This window comes from Pollicipes pollicipes, unplaced genomic scaffold (genome assembly GCF_011947565.3).
Source record: "Pollicipes pollicipes isolate AB1234 unplaced genomic scaffold, Ppol_2.1 Scaffold_7261;HRSCAF=8764_pilon_pilon_pilon, whole genome shotgun sequence".
Lineage (NCBI taxonomy): Eukaryota > Metazoa > Arthropoda > Thecostraca > Pollicipedomorpha > Pollicipedidae > Pollicipes > Pollicipes pollicipes.
This window is the reverse complement of record NW_023597054.1, coordinates 51,407,770-51,426,089: the sequence shown is the minus strand read 5'-3', so window position 1 is coordinate 51,426,089 and position 18,320 is coordinate 51,407,770.

Genomic DNA, 18,320 nt, shown 5'->3' with positions numbered 1-18,320 from the left:
GTTAGTTCGAACACACCTTTGGATCATGGCACAATTTTTGTTCTTTTTTATAATATTGTAACCGATTGAATGGATGGAATTTTGGGATCAGAGCTCACACCAAGCAGTGATTGTTGTGTGAGCTCTGCCCACACTCACCACTCGATTACGCAGATCCAGTTCAACGGCAGAAGGTCGTGTTGAAAGTTTGACATGTAATACTCATCACGGTCCGTCCCGCCTTTTGACGTTAACCGACCTTTAGCGCGGCTGCTGGCACTTGCCTCAACATATACCTGTAAAGGTCACATAGCTTGCGCCTAAGCGGGCTCGAACCCAAGCCGCCACTGGTGGGTTGATCAAATGGATGCTGTTTGTGAATGCCCCTGGTATATATATATATATATATATATATATATATATATATATATATATATATGTATATATATATATGTATATATATGCATGTATGTGTATGATGAGAGCGCTTGTGTATCTCCCAAAGCTCCCGACACGCCAATTTTGAGGAACAGGGTTTGGTCAATACGACTACATGCCAGACACCGAAGAGCAGTTATAGAGTATTCTGGCCTCCTCATGAGCCGAGAGCTGACCCTCGGAAAGAAGCGCTTCTCCAAGCGTAAACCTCTCTTAGGCCACTCGTGGATGGCACTTTCCGTACATCTGAGGGCTTTTGCCCTTAAGTTCATTGCATAATGATATGGGCATTGTGGAGATAAGAAGAAGTTCTTAACTGTTTGTTAAACGATTTTGAAAACCCTATGTTTACAATGCTGTTCATGTCACTCAGACCATACTTCTGACAGCGCGCGCTGATTCCACCGGTAGCAGCAACACCACGCTTTACTATGTTAAATGCCACGCCGACCCTGTCGCCTTGGTATCTGTTCCATGGCGTGAGGGTATTTGTTTCCGAGGCTGATTATCTCCTTTCCCTCCGAAAAAGTCGAGCCGAAGGCAAGGACAGCCGGCAAAGACTGGCCGGGGCGTCACTCTTGGAGAGCTCTGCTCACCTTTTTCAACATCGCCGGGACGATTCGGGCCAAAAAAATGTCCATCTTGAGAGTAACGTGACTTATGACTCTGCTAACGATGAGGAACAACTCTGTAAACCAGCGTTGAAGAATTATGTGGTAAATAAAACGCAATCGCAGTAAGTTGTATACTCCCGCCTTCCTAGAAATTATTTAGGTATGGGCCCTGAAGTTCGGCGATAAACGAGCAATGACATTTCTGCCCGTGTGCTGGCTGCATCCGCTTAAGTCGAAGAAAGAACAAAATACAACGAACCTTCGACACTACGAACCACAAAGTTCATTCCTGTTGTTATAAATGGAATAGTTGTAGCCCGTATTAACGGCGTGCTACCAACATTTGTGCACCGCCAAACCAAATCTAGGTCTAAGGAAAAGGTAGCCATGACCTGGCCGTGAGCAAAGAAGACATTCAAGGTATTCTTGTTTCCAGATATATATATATAAAGAGTAGGTGCGGTGCTTGTTTATGATATACATGTTATATATTATAGTTGGTGCGATGCATGACACATTTCCATCGTTTGGTCAATCTTCTGCATCAAGAGATTTGCCAACACAGCTTGGTACTACTATGCTATAGCCTGTGGGCCAGTGAAATCCGGACCTGTTCTCTTTAAGACCTGTACTTGTGTCGCCCGTCGCACGGAGACAAAACTTTAAACCCGTCGAACATTGGCTACAGGGGCGTCACTTTATATGCTTTCGGGGGGGCCGAGCCATCCCTGCTAATAATGACTTGAGCCCCATCAACACGCGCCCGGATAGCCGGCGAGATACCCTTTGCTCAGGTGGAGGGGGGGGGGTCACTTTGCCCCCTCCCGCTGAGATCTCAAGAACTAGGAAAGCCAGAGACACCAAATTTACTGGGTGTGTTTACCTGTATGTGGACAACTTAGGTCGGAGTTTGAACTTCGTTCGTCATAACCCTTGGCTAATAAGATAAAACAAGTCAAATTCCAGGCTGGTCTTCAAAATGTCCTCAGAACCTAAATAACTGTTTGTAAGCAGAAGGTGACATGCTCATTTGAGGTCAGACCCTGTCTGACATTTTGAACACCATGGCCACCAAAATTATAGAATACTGCTTAAGTCTTGCATCTGAATTAGTGAAAAAATTACGCCAGGCAGAATGTTTCTAAAAATAAATTGTTCACCTGGGTCATTTTGGGTCATTGACCTTTACTTACCTCCAAGATGTCCGTGGAAGATGTAATGTGCAGTTCTTGCTATCAATAAATTCGAATTGCGGACCAGAAACTATCCCATACAGTAAGCCCTAGAGTAATAAAATACGTTAGTTTTAAACATGGTCTAACCTTCATAACTGGCCTCATGTCAACGTAATTCATTCATTTTATATTTGTATTGCCTAGGAAAGCTTTTTGAGCGATATGGCTTCGTCTAACTTTCCGTTTTGCATCAGATTAAAGGATTCTCTAGAAATTGACTTTGGTGAAACCATGGCCTGACTTTGACCTGATATACTTTTACCGTACAAGATATATCTAAATTTTCGATGTCGGAAGATCCGCCCGGTCAGTTGTCTACAGCTATGCAAAGTGTGGCGCGGCTAAGCCCCACCGTTCGGAAACCACTCTGAAAAAACTTCGGTGGGGTCAATTTGATTCCCACCAGAGGGCGCGTTAATGCTCCTCTGAGCGCCCATCTGTATATTGACAAACAGGAGCAACTGGACAAAGGAAATACAAAACAAATCCCTCATATCCTGATATACTGTCAGACTAGGTACGTAAAGACACCGATATTTGTTTCATTTTAAGTGAGTACCACATTGTGTCTCGTGGGTACCTTGCATACTTGCCTTTCCAAGTCCTTTATATGCTATCCTAGCCTGCAAATGTTGACGGTTTTTGAGGAGATATCATCTGGAGCGGGACAACAAAAACATGGACTGCAAATTGCGACAGCTCTAAAATCCAAGGTGGGTGGTTTCAAAGCATAAAGTCGTTATAAAGTTGGACATTTACTTACAACAAACATCACAGTACAGGAGCATCACACGACCATCGCAGGCACGCAATTGCACTTCATTTAGACTCTCACGTCACATCAACCTTTATTCGGTGCTATGCTGATGTTTTGGAAGCTCAATTTTTCTTTCAGGTGTAGATCTTTCCTTGCAGGGCACATGACACGTTTTCTCCCAGCCTCTTCGCGGAAACTGTATCATATGTGCACTCTTCTCCAGTCTGCATGTGTCTGACCACGGCATTATGCATGACACTGTATTTGGCGCCTCCGGACAACCTTCTATGCGTCTTAAATGAGATCGGTGTTCAGTGATCTGAACTCCGGGCGTCATTCTGACAGCGCACGGTGATTCCACCGACAGCGGTGACACCACGCTGCAAGGTGTGAAATGCCACCCCGACCTTCTCTCCTCCGTACCTATTTTGCAGCGCGTGGTCAGTCGTTTCCGAGGCTGATTATCCCATCCACCGATGACAACGTCGAACCGAGAGCAAAGATAGCCGGCAAAGACTGGCCGGGGCGCCACTCAGGAAAGCTCTGCTCAACTTATTAGGATTGTGGGATGGTTTGGGTGGGAAACGTATAGAAAACATCTAATGAGCCCCAGTTAGGTGCACGACGAATAACGGCTCTGTGGACCAGCGTTAAGGAATTCTGCGGTAAATAAATGGCAAGCACAATAAGTTGTATATTCCCATCTTCCCACCGCAACATTTAGAAAAGTGCCCTGAAGCTCGCCGGTAAGCAAGAGTGAAGTTTATACCGGTCTGCTGGCTGCATGCAGTTCAGGTAAACAAAAGACGAAACATAAGGACGCATCTAGCCTACGACCCACTAGGTCTATTTTTATTTTGGTAAGTGGAATATTTGTAGCGTGTGCACACGGCGTACTACCAGCACCTGTGCACCACCAGTCGAAAGCTAGGTAAGAAAATTTAGTCCTGAACAGACAGTGGTTCACGAAGACATTCAAAATATCAGCGTCTTCAGCTTTAAAAGCCTAAACAGCCTAAAGAATAAATTTGTAATAGGAATATAGACAGATTATCAAAGTTTGTAAGGTTTATATGAGCCTAAAGAAGAAGTTTGCAAAGAAAGTATAATATGCGGTGGCGGCCTATCGCCGCCATGTACATGCGGCGACGGACCGCCACTACATGTACAACATGCGTTAGCGTCCCGCCGCCACCAGTCGCCTAAGGCGTCACCGCCGTCTCCGGCACGGGACGTGATCCTGGCCAAAGTTGCGTCGCTGGGAGACTCGCTCTCCTACGTGCTGTCGGCGGCCGGGAACGGGCTGGGCGTGGTGCTGGCGTGCAGGGAGGCCGGCCACCCGATGGTGCCCGTCAGCTGGCCGAGATGGCGTGCCCGGCCACGCAGACGCTCAAGCTGCGCAAGGTGGCCAAGATCCCGCTCGAGGACGTGGCGTTCCGCGTGGCGCACTCGGCGGCCGCCGGCGCGACGGTCGGCTGAGGGGGCCGTCCGCTGCTGTCCGCCGCCGCCTCTCACCCTTCACCCGTTCGCTCGCATACCCGAATATAGCCTCACACGTAAAGGTGCAGGTGTGCTGGCCGAGAGAAAACACTGGATTTGCGGCATAGTAGAAGAGTGATGGTGTTACACAGCCCATTTTGGGTCATTATGCGAACAGCACCAGCTTTCGAGCCCGGGCAAAGCAGAGCGCAAAAGCCGGACTCGGCACGACGGCTATGTGGCGATGGCTGACAACTGTCTTATGGCCACGCTTTTGCCCTCACATCCCCCACACCCCCCGACTTTCTGTCGCATACATTACCTATTCTTGAAGCCAGTTTTTCAGTGACGATAAATCAAGGGATCTAAGTGCATTCGGAATTCACTCTCCATCTCACCATGACGTCCATCTCACCATGATACGTTCATGCTGTTCTCACTTCTGGCATTCTGTGTGCTTCAATAAACAGACACAGCGGAGTTTTTTGTTCTATTTTCACTGCGACTGCATATCATGACTGTAGTCCATTTTTCAAATCATATTTTTGTGGGTTTTTTTGTGCAACACGTTTCATGCCACACACATACGTTGATGTGATGCATTACAACGACAGAAACACCTTACATTACGCCAGCACATACATCCGACATGTGATTACATTTCACACGATGCAACTGACGATTGTGCTTTACCTTACGGTTGAGGTACGGTTGAGGGTCGGCGTCATGTTAGCAACCTGTCAGATATCCATCAGCAACAACGCATCCACGCTGAGGTACTTGATAATCAGCAATTATTAGACATGAATACCTTACCAGTTGGTAGGAAAATAGCGACGCTATTTTTGGTAAGGTGAAGCCGGAGTATTTTCGAGACTGTTTGGAAGTGATAACAAATTGCAGAACTTGTTAGATGCATCAAACGGAGAAGTAGCCCTTTGTTAGCCTGCATTGACTTAACCATACCCCTAATTCGTTGTTTTTTCATTACGTGAGCTGTTAGTCGATGCAACCCAGGCCCCTCAATTTTGAAATAAGAAAGATAGAGGTGTACAACACTAGCGGAAATGTAAGTGACCTGGTCTTGACGATCTCTCGCGATTTGTAATAAGCTGTATGCTGCTTGGTCAATAATTTATCTTAATATGCCAGACCAATGGTTACATTCTCCCGAACTTCAATCTTCTTCAGCCTAGCATCCTATTAGATACGAGACCATTTCTTCAGACGACATCTTAACAGGTGTGCTCCTTTCGGAATGAAGAACGCAGCAGGGTATGATTGAGGCGCTTTGGTCCGTGATTTATGATGTGTATGACTCCGCAAATGTAACCATTGTCGGCCCGCCGCGATCGTTCCGCGGCGTTGTGGCAACAGTTGTCCCGTCCCGTCGCCCTGCGCAGACCGTAGATCGCCATGCAGTGGTAATAGAAACCGCTGTTATTCCGAAATAAAAAATATTAGGGAACAGTTTGGTGTGTAACCATCTGCAATGGATCCACCATCGACTTCTAAATAATTTGGTGGCAATCGCACAACATACCGGAAAGGTTTCCTTAACAAAACGTTAAAAACCCTTAAAGGTAGGGGATCGGGCTGCCATCGAACGCCCTTGTAAGGACGGAAGCTAATGATGTGGGTTTCAGAGACAGTCTTCTGGCGACATCATCCCGTTGCGCCTTTGTAACAGTGTCCACAGCCGAAGTCTTCCTTGTGATATCTCCGTCGGACGAATTAACGTGCTGCGTTGAGTGCAACTGTGATTCGTTCGACGGCAGCCCGGCCTTCTCCGCTCCGTTAGACCAAAGGCGGACAGCGGTGGGAGGACCAGCGGCTGGGACCATCAGTTCCGCGGAGCGTGATAGGATGAGAAGACAACAACACGTGGTGGTCTGAAACTGCTTTCAGAGCTCACATTGGCAATATGTGTCAATAAGTATCGATCCGTATGAAAGGTCTTTGAGCAGAAAAAAAGTTATTCCAGGGGTGTTATAAACTTTTAGAAAATACAGCTCGATAATTGCCGCATTGTTGAATGGCGTGCTTAACGAAAGGTTGCATGCAGTTGGTATGAGCGAGGGACAGCTTTCGATGAGTGCTATGCAGTACACGACAGGTTATGCGGTGCGGTACAAAACATGATACAGAGGAATACACTACAGGCAACATTCAGTAGTTTTTATATTAAAAGTGTTAATGAAAAACGATCGCCGGGAAAGATTGCGACGATGAAATCTGAAAATCTCCGCCGTGTTAAAAAAAACTTGCTAGTATGTGGTCTCCTTAAGGATCTTCCCAATCGTTCCAAAGTCTCCAAAACCAATGGTTAAAATTTAGAGCGAGAACACAAAATTAGCTTATGACCACGGATATTGGTGTTGGTGAACGAAAACCATAACAGAGCCCACCTTTCAGTAACGCGCATTGATTGGATACAGCTTAGGTTTCGACAAAAACTAACGGAAAGCTGATTACGAATATCGGAATACATGCGTTATAACTCATGTTGTATTTTGTTAATTGATTATGTCACACAAGAACAAAGCGTGCTGCTGGTGCAAAACATGATACCAACACTTGACAAAAGAATTATTCTAAAATTGATGTGAAGGTAATATTATGACTGTGGTGTGAGGTGGAAAGCGCTCCTCGACTTTTACGAATTCATCCTCAATTCGTTCCATGACGAGTACTACATTGTGGCTTTTCTAATCAATCTGACTTGTAACAAATCGTGTGTCACCATATATTGTACAAGTACAACTATAGGGTTGATTTGCCTAGGGGCGGCAATCACATATCACGGTATTGACATGATGATATTTTCAAACGGTGTTTTGACGGATGCGTAACTACTTCCTAAAGAGCATGAAAAGATAATGCCGGTTTTTGCATCCCTTAGCATACACTACCAGTTGCCATGAATAGAATACCGGATTCGGTGGCATATTCGTGATGAAACAATGAATTGGTGGCTGATAGCCAGTACTAAAAAGTGCCTAGGTCTTTCCGGCAAAAAGTAATTTTATGAAATGTTATGCTCAATTCCCAACAAAAACATGTGCTGCGCGATGCAAAAGGCTTCGTAACATTTTGGCAGGCGTTTTTGAGTAAATGTGAAAGTATGATTCTGGCGTGCTTGTGTTTTTACGTCTCGGAATGCAGCATAGCCTGGCCTCCAACACCGTACCATTACCACAGACGGGAAACACCACATTGCAGCTGATGCATAGTCGGCGAGGTGCGAAGAGGAAGCTCTGACACCCCTCACCCAGGTATATTCGCTTCTGGCGAGCGCAAAGCTGACAAGGTGCGAAAAAGCAGCCTTGACCATTCCCACGGCACCCTTTCCCTGGTGTGAAGTCAGTCGCTTCCGGGGCTCATTATCCTCTCGAGCGCTTTTTCTGGGGGAGTGCTGGACAAAGTCTAACGAGGGGAAGACGGACAACTGATCGAACAGCCATCCTGGGAACCTTGCTTCCTCTGTATCGTATTAACTTTTTCCAGTGGTGTAAAACAAATCGAATGTACTTCAAAATTTGAGCATTATTACCTGAGCAGCTGCAATTTTTCGTGGCGTGCTATGTGTTCGAGAACCATATCTCTAACAACTGACGGGACGGGTCCAACAGAGCAAACGCTGTTGGTCATAACTGCACTCATGCTTCTTGTTACGACTTACTGAGCTGTTTTCCCGTCCTCTAAATCGCGATAAAGTTACAAAACAGTCCGCACAACAGAAAGTTAACTCGTTTGGCGGCATGTTAACGAAACAATTTCTCAAAAAAGATTATCGATTGCCAATAAGATACGTTCAATATTTCATCGACCGGCCGGCCACCTGATGGTGACCGTCAGCTGGACCGAGATGGCGTGCCCGGCCACGCAGACGCGCAAGTTGCGCAAGGTGGCCAAGATCCCGCCCGAGGACGTGGCGTTGCGCGTGGCGCACTCGGCGGCCGCCGGCGCGACGGTCGGCTGAGGGGGCCGCTCGCTGCCGTCCGCCTCCGCCTCTCATAGTTCACCCGTTCGCTCGCATACGCCCGAATACAACATCACATGTGAAGGTGCAGGTGTCCTGGCCGAGTGAAAACGCTGGATTGAATACATGGTGCATGGCTGATTGTGCCACACAGGATATTTGGGGTCTTAGGCGACCAGCGTTGGCATCGTGGCCCGGGCGAACTAGAGCGCGAAGTCCCGACTCGCCTGACGGCTATGTGACGATGGCTGACGGCTGTCCTACGGCCAGGCTCTTGCTCCCACATCCCACAAATTTCTTCGTCGTATGTGTTACCTAAAACTGACTGGCGGTTCGACCAGTAGCTACAGACAGATATGCCTGTGAACAGGATTGCTGGCCTTACGCCGCTGAAGCAACCATTCCAATTAGCTGACTGTAAGGTAGATGGCGACGTTTTCGCCAGAAACATCGCAGCATTTTTTGTTGATGCAATATCCCTTTCACCATGGCATGTTTATGAGTTTCTCATTTCTGGCATTTTGTGTGCTTCAATAGGCAGACACAGCGGTTGTCCTCGTTTCATACCGACTGCAATTGCGTGTCATGGATGTAGTCCTATTTCAAATCTTTTATTTTTTGTATTACAACACATTACACCCGCCACACATACGACATATGATACAAAAGGACAACGATGACGAAACCTTACATTACGCCATCAGATGCATACGACATGTGATTACCGTGCGCACAATACAACACTGCCGCCCAAAGGCAAACAGGCATAAGAACCATGAATTATCAAAGCACTTAAGCCGTTTTGCCTTTGGAGGGCAGAATTGAAGATTGTGACTTCCGTTTTCCCACATTCAGCTGTTGATGCCTGTACGCGCACAGGCTGCTGTATTTCTTAGTGTCAGGAAATGTCTTTGTGCATGATTATCATATCAGTGCAAATCTCATTCCTAGCTATATCCGTGGTCGAAACGTTATTGACAGTAATTGACAGTGATAATAAGATAAAGCTATTGACCGGCTGAAGCTAGATGTCCTATGCCATATTACGCCAATTAGCCGCGACAACACGCCACATTGTAAACTTGGTAATAGGTTACCACCTTCCAATTTAGGAAACAGCTTGACTTAGCCCAACATGACCGGACCACACCGGTGAAAAACTCCAGATGCTCCAACTAGTTAGCATTGGCAAGGATTACCTGCCCTGCCAGTCCTGGGAGGCCCGCTGATTGAAGCTGGTAGATTGACCTGGCCTTGTGTGGGATTTCAATCCAAAGCCGGAAGCCGATTGCCGACAGCCGATGAGAGGATGAGTTATGAGCCTCGGAAGCGACTGGTTTCGCGCGTGTGCTCCGTCCCAACAGGTAGCGCTAGACGGGGGAGGGAGAGAAGGGTTGCATTGAGGGTCGTCGTCATGTTAGCAGCCTGTCAGATAACCATCAACAGCACAGTACCCACGCTGGGGTAACTGAGAACAAGTATTTCTCAGACATGAATACCTTGCCAGTTGGAAGGAAAACACCGACGGGATTTTTTGTCGGCTATAGCTGGAGTGGTTTGGAGATTTTCTACAAAGGGTCCTAAATCATGACGCGTGTTGGATGCATCAAGTAGATAAATAGCCCATTGGTAGCCTGCAATGACATAACCATCCCCCTCATTTGCCATTTTTCATAACGCGAACTGTAAGAGCGGGGGTCAATGCAGCCCAGGCCCCTCCATTTTCAAACTAAGAACGACAAAACTACAAAAAATAGCTGAACACATCGGTGGTTTAGTCTCACCGATATCTCGCGATTGGCGATATGTGGCATGCTAATAAGTGAATAATTTAGCCGAGTATGCCAACCCAAAGGCTTTATTTTCCTGAGCTTCAAGCTTTTAAAGTTTAGCATCCCGAAAGATACGAGACCGTGCCTTGAGAAGACAGAAAATCTTAACAGGCGTGCTCGTTGTATAATGATAAGTACAACAGTGTTCTGTTTAAGAGTTTTGATCCGTGATTTCTGATATGTGTGGCTCCGTTAGCAGCTTTGCAAGTCTCCTTCCCTTGGTCTCGAATGTTTATGAACATAAAGCTGTCAGAATAAACAGGAAGATTGCTCATGCAGCGATTAAGCAGTCCTGAAAAAGTTCATTTGGTGTATTAGATACCCAGTTTGGGTAAAATGATCGATCGTTCACTAACTACAACCACACTCCCTCTATAATCACATTGAGGATGGATATTTGTGGATAAGCTATGTTTATTTCTTCATAACAAGATCGCCGACTAGTGTCTCTCAAACACCCGATATGAGGCTTTCTTAATGTAATGACTACTCATGATCCCATACACTCCTATTTGCTGACAGATCATTGATTGATTCACAGGACTTATTTTCGTGCATGCCAAGGGTTGGTTTCACGATTTTATCTCTACTGACCACCCGAGACATGTAATCAATTATTAAATTCCCTCGCACTGAAAAACAGCCGTACGGCTCGTGGTTCATGCTCGAGAGCGCGAGCAAGACTGCAGCGAACGAAACACTTTGCAATACAGTTTGCTATTCTTGATTCCGTTCAACGGCATACCTTTTACGTGGCTGCAACGCTGGACCTTCGCCCGCTTTCGACCAGTGTTGTGCAGTATAGGACAGGTTGTGTGTTGCGGTACAAAGCATGATACTACATGATGCTATGAAAAGGTTGGTAGATGCTAGTAACATGAATAAAAGCTGAGATTTGACTAATAAACTGGCTGGAAATCCTGCTCTACATCTGTATTTCAACCATATATCAAGGTATATTGTACGTTTTGCATTTCAAATATTCTAAAGACACATAAGTCCTGAGGTTTACTTCCAGAAATAGATCCCACTAAACCAACTTTCCTAGCCTGAGCACCTACGCCATTTTCGTCATGGTTAACGCGCCTGAATAATTGTATGTGATGCCTGTGTAGAAAATGAATATTTACATGTAAACAAATGAGCGTCATGTGCAATGTTAAAATTATATCTGTAAATGAGCAGTGTTTGCCCATTTATCTTCACACTTAAATGCCTGTATGGATTGAAATATGAAACTAAGATAATGTGAGAAGAGCAAGTGCCAAGAATTTTGTTGTAGCTGTGCTATAGTCTTCTTAGGAGTTGATGAACTTGCAGATCCCTAATGTCGGATGGGCTGGGTGAAAATGGTACGCAAGGAATAATATCTAACTTTCCTTATATTTTCCCAGCTTATTTTCGAGCTGGGATACGGGCAGCAAATTTTTACGGGTAGAAACTGCAAAACTCGCCAGAGATCGTTCAATTCTACAGGAAAATTTGCTATCTTGAACTAAAATGCGCGCGCTGCATTTACGCCTCGCGTGGTCCACCACTCACTACTTACTTTTGGAGAGCAGGCCGACGCTGCATCCGCCCTGACAATGCCCCTCCTAAGGCTACGGGATGTACATTCCTGCTTCTAATGCGCGACGGACCGCGCTGCGGGCCCGTCTGGTCTGCCGTTTCTCATCCCCACCCTATGCTGTTGTTTTTGTTGTACGTTGTACTCTTTTACACGGTCTGTCTCTAAGTACTTCCGGCTAGAGTTCTTCCGAACAGCTCACTGGAGAATGGGTTACCATATCTCGCTGTCGGAAGCAGGCTAAAAACGCATTTAAGCAATAAGTTTGTAGCTCTGGTGCAAACCAACGCCACATCCTAGATGAAGCTTTTTTTTTTAGTGTTCAGGGACGGAAAAATCCAGTTTATGGATATATTTGTGATTTAACCAGTCCAAAAACAACAGCAGTTTCACGCCGCCGTAGCGTTGATGCTATATGATTAGGTCCCATGACGACGGCATAGCATCGCCCAACCAGAATGCAGTAATGCGGGGGAATGGTATCACAGAATCAAAGCTGCAACGAGTGCCTTCAGTCGGATGAGGCGACAGCTGGCCTGGGCTACCGAACATGGGTATACAAGCTCCGAAGCTTCATCACGATAGGCGACAGAAGTATTTCCAACTCATTGGCCACGGCCGGAATCCGAACAGCTGCATGGTTTTGTGATAAGATCGAAAATTATATTCAAGGTGTGATCGGTAATCGCAAAGCGATGTTTTTGTGATTGCTACGGTTGTGCGCGATCATATCACTGCACAATTGTAATGTGCAATACGGTGGCGCTTTTGTGCGCCACCTTTTGATCAGGACGAAACTAACCGTATCTGTATAGTTCTAAGTTTAAAACATATTGTTCAGTCGCTGAAATGGTTGGGGAGGAAATCTATCGCATTGAAACGATGCGTCAATAGCCACCTGATTACATTACCATTGTACTGTGAAGAATATGTCTGCACGAGGGCGTTACCTTTTTGGTGTTAGGCAACACAGCAAATGCAATCAAAAGGTTTCTGTGCACAAAAATTTCTGTGTCGTTTCTGCCGCCGCCAAACCAGGCACTCCTCGCTCATCCCCCGAAAAGTGGAAAATAAGGATGCGATTATGTATTGTACGGACACTGAGATGATATCACTGACACGCAAGAAAACACAGCCACCCCTTCCAACACAAAACGCGGCTCTACTCGTAAGGCACCTTTACTATCACGTCTGTAGAGATAAAACACTTAGACAATGATCATACATGCACTGGGTAAAGGCAGTCTCCTCCCGAAAACCGTAGAGACCAAACACTGGACTCGAAACGAACCTTCCGCGACTCGTGACCGAGTCCAAAACGAGTCCGACCTTTCCCTGTCTGCATCAACACCGCCGCTGCGGGGTGCGAGGGCCTCTGCCCACCGGGTTACCAGGTACGGAAAGGCGAGGGCCTGCACAGAATGCTTCCCAGCGACAAAGCCACAGTTACGACCGCAACAAGGGTGGCAGAAATGCAGCCCGGAGGGGCTCCGCGCGGCCGGCGCATCGCGGCAAGTGGCGACGGGCGCCGGCTCCTCGACCCATTCGGTGCCGTACATAAACGCTCCGTATACATGAGCGAACCGAAAGCTCGTGATCTCATCTGTTGGAATATTGCGGGGAGATAAACTCACCAAGAGCACGCGACAACCGTGACGACATGGGCAGCTTGGTGTGGTGCACGAGGCCACACCGCCAGGCGGTCACGCCGCGAACTACACCCAGCGAGCAGGTGACGTCGTGGACCTCCGGCTCTCCAGCGGCGCTCACTACTTCTCTTCGTCGTCGTCGTCGTCGGCTGACGACGACGATGACGACGAAGATGACAATGACGATGACGACGACGACGACGACACGGAGTCGTGTCGACTGCGGTGCCGCAACTCCTGCCACCCGGTAGTGCAGAGGCCATCATGGCCGGCCCATTCGACGAGCCAGACGCGAGGTCGCAGCGCCGGCCGCGCAGTCAGGTAGCGCAGCAGCAGCCGCCACATGGTCGGCGACGGCTTCGTGAGGCTGAGTGGCGCGTCCGGCCGGTCGCCCAGCAGCATGTCTGACAGGCGCATGACGTGGCCGCGGAGCCGGCACGCGCGCCGCACCACCACCATGTCCACCACGTTCATGGCGAACGTCTCGGGCCCGCCGTCGATCAGCTGACCGCGCCGTTTGAGCGCGACGAAGCCAACGGCCTGAGAGCGGCTCTAGAGAAGCAGCGCCGAGTCCTCGAGCGGCGTGAGTATTATGGGCGGCTCACCGGCAGCATCCGACCGCTCTCGCACGCCGTACACGTACTGACTAAACAGGTAGAGCGCGGTGCGGTCGGACGGCGTGCGCACCGGACGCCAGCCGTCGCGACTGTCGGGCGCACGCAGCAGTGGCTCCAGCGTGGCCCAGCGCTGGCCTACCTTGGCGGCGGCGCAGGCGTCGCACAGCGCGCAGAAAAGGCCGGGCAGGCCGCGCTCCAAGCCGCTACTGCCGTCCGGGTCGGCCACGATGAAGCGGATGGGTACGGCGAGTCGCGGCAGCTCGTACTAGGCCCGCCTGCGTCGCTGGAGCTGCTCTCGCACAAGAGATGGACAGCCGGGCCGCGGATACGGCACAGCACGTGCAGAACAAAGCTTGTGAACCGTGAATACATTGTGAACGTCATGCAGACAATCCTAGTTCCTTCCTGATGCGATATGACAAAAGGAGGCATGAGGACGAGCTATCTCTAGCGTTGGTTAAACCATTGCGAAGTGATTGTCTTTCTGATTCTCTTCGGGATCCAAAGGACTATAAAATCGCACCCAAACCCGAGCTAACCGACTAAACGAACTAGCCGTACTCCGCACAGAAGAGTAATGAACTTACATAACAGGTCCCAACTTCAAGTAACACGTGCTCACCAGATATAGCCCCGGTTGCGCAAATAGATCATGTAGAGTGAAAACAAATATTGGAAAACAAAGCCACGACATAAGTAATTGATTGCATTACATAAGAGGATAGCGGGCTGCTGGTAAAACATAAGAAATTCAGCACCTGGCAAATGGACGAGTTTAAACTTATCGCAAAAGTAAGTTTAGCACTGTGTAATGTGGGACGGCAAACGCTCCTCGCTCTTGCTGGTCCACCGTGAAATCGTTTTATCAAGAGCAACGCGTTGTGTCTTTTCTAACGTCGTCACCATCATCAATCGAACATGTACAAAATCACATGTTATCCTTCATTGAAGGAGTACGACTAAATGTTTGTCGAAGAGCGACGGTCACAAGTTAGGGCATTGACATGGCAATACATAAAACGTTTGTTTTGACGAATAAATGTCTACTCCTGAAAGCCTATGTGTGGTTCATGCCGGTTTCCATACCACTTAGCTTAACTCAACACCTACAATGCTTATTGAAGACCGGATTCGAGCAACAAAATCCATGACAAAAGTATGTGTTGATGGACCACTGACAATATCACAAATTGGCCAGATCTTTCTCGAAAAAGTACGTACTTTCATAAGACCATTTGTTTGATTCCCGCAAGAATGTGAATTGTGCAATACAGACCGCTTGCTAACATCATATAGAGTGTTTTTGAACAAATGCAAAGGTATGATTCTGGTGTGGTTGCATTTTTACCGCTCAGAATGCAGAATACCCCACCCTCGAACGCCTTCCTAATACTAAAGGCCGGGAACACCGCATTGCAACTCATGCCTAGCCGACGAGGTGCAAACAAGAAGCTCTTGCAACCCTTTCCCCAGGTATGCCCGTTTCCTGGGGCGTATAGCTGACAAGGTGTGAACAAAAAGCCTCGATCCCCCTCAATTTGGCATCCTTTCCGCGCGCGAAATCAGTCGCTTCCGGTGCTCATTATCCTCCCGAGCGCTACTTCTGTGAGGTGTGCTGGACAAAATCCAACGAGGGGAAGACGGACAACTGGTCAGAATTGCAATCCAGGGATGTTTCCTTCATTTGTCTCTATGAACCTATTCCAGTCATGCAAAAAAATCGGATATCTATCAAAATTCGAGCATTCTTAGCTGAACATTTGCAATTTTACGGTAAGATATGCATTGGAAAGCTATATCTCGAAAAGGGGCGAAGAAGTTCAACCAAGGTAACAATGGGGCTCAATGTCGCACTCACGCTTCTTTTTTCGATCTCGTTATTTTTGTTCCAACAACTCCCGCAATAATTGGCATTTTTCCAAAGTCAATGGCCTGGATCTCATAAATTCTTGGGGGAGAATAAGTTTGCAACGGAAACTTTGAGTTGCAAATAAATCAGTTTCATGATTCGGAAATTGATGCCAGCATGCTGCAAGCAGGGCAAGTTATCAACGGACATTCGGCAACATGTCACAAAACAACCTAAAAAAACAGAGCGTCGAAGATGATTAAAATATGTTCGAAATCTGATCGAAGCTGTATATATGTGATCATGCTTTGGGTACCTATTAGATCCCCTGAGTGAATTTACCAAAATGCATGCCAGCATGCAGCAAACAGGGCAAGACATTCAGCAGAATATCGCAAAACCACCGCTGAAAGTGCATAGCATCAGAGGCCAACAGTATATGTTCAAAATCTGACCGGCGCTGTATTTATGCGGCCATAATTTTAGCAAATATCAAATCCCATTAGTGAAACATACCACTGCGAATATGTAGTTGCCTTTGATTTCGATAAACAGTGTCATGCATCCCCAACTCTGCTTCTCAAATATAATAGATTAGTTGTTAACATTTCAGGACAATTCATTAGTTGGCGTGTTAATGATGTCAGTCCAAACACACTTAGATTCCTGACGCAATTGTTTACTGTTTTTTGCTTAGGATATTTCAATCGTTTGAATTAATGGATTTCCTTAATAAGAGCTGCCTTTAACGAGTGCTGGTTGTGTGAGCCCTGACCACCCCTTCCGTTCGGTAGCGTAATTTTAATTTAATAATAATTTTGTACTGTTGATCCTTGCCTTCCGTTTAGGAGTTGACTAATTGCATCTCTATATGCATAGCTTAAATCACAACGCTCGGTCGAGCCCATTACTTATTGTTTTCCGGAGGAGCAGTCTAACCGTTGCACCGCTGGCACCCTGGTGAGTTGCCCTTGGTTTCGTATACTCTGGCACATGAAGCGTTCAAATTCAACGCCTACATTATAAAATTGCTGTCATCTATGTTTAACTATCAATGATAACGCCACTAATAAAGCGCATTGACTAGCGTCAAACGTAAGTGAATAAATGGACATGGGAGCGATCAATTATCAGCATACAGGTCGTACCAGAGCCGGAAATACGCACGCAAACAATTTTTAGAACCAAAACGAACTGGCACGACCAATGCGCCGGAAGAGATCATTTCCTTTAACGAGTGGAAGTCCCCTGGTGTAGCGCTCTCACGCCAGGTCACGATCACGATGCTTAACAACTGAATGGCCACGAGTCTGGCTTGACCAGGTCAAGACAATTCAAGTCAGGAGATTGCAGTGTAAAAGGCTGCGATAGGCCGAGCGACACGCTCAATTTTTAGCGGAATTTCATGGACGGAGAGCAAAGCCAGAAAGCATGCAGCATGCCTTCTGTGTGATTCCGATCGCGCTGGTTCTCGACGGAGCCGAGTCCTCCGCCCGGCTGCCCGGCCTCGTCTGACGCGCGCGGTCCGTGGCATGCTGACGTGCGTGAACTCGCGCCTGTACCGCTGCGAGATACTCTGCATCTGCGAGACCGTGCTGAAGCACTAGTTCCGCAGCCTCCTGAACGCGCCCCGCGCCCCACGGTTGGCGCAGCTCTGTGGAGGGGGGGGGGGGGGGCCTGCGGTGGGTGGCGTGCGCGGCTGCCTGGCCGCCGCCGGATGTTGTGCGCCGCCGGCTACCGCCACTACGCCTCCCCACAAGAACAAATCTAAAATGAGGAACCCATTGGTCAGCGTACGAGCCAGATGATGTTAGCGCACAATTCAGCACGTTGCGGCTCCGGCACACCCTACATCAACACACACTCATGTGAGCCACGGAGCAAGGATGAAGCGATTGGCCGGGGCATTGATGGGATGGTGGGCCCGACCAGGCACCATAAACGGCTGTCTCCGCGCCTATGGCTATGCGCCCTTAACCACGGTACCGCACCTCCAGCCTTTAGCTTATGATAATATTTAAACGGGGCAAAAACGGAACCGCAGGCATGATAATACGCCCAACTTGCAAGGGTCCAGCGCACCAGCGAATTATATTGGCAAGAGCCCACTGGATAGCAACCCTGGGACTCCCCAGCCTTAACTAATCACCGCACACTCCATGGACTCGGCGCCCCACCACACTCACTCCAAGCATTCACATACGCTGGTGCCCACGTCATCCCACTCATCCTTGGCTCGCATACGGATGCCCCCCCCCCTTATTTTCTGCGCCTTGGCATTATAATGGGCTCGGCTGAGTGGGTCATCACTGAGTTAAGTTA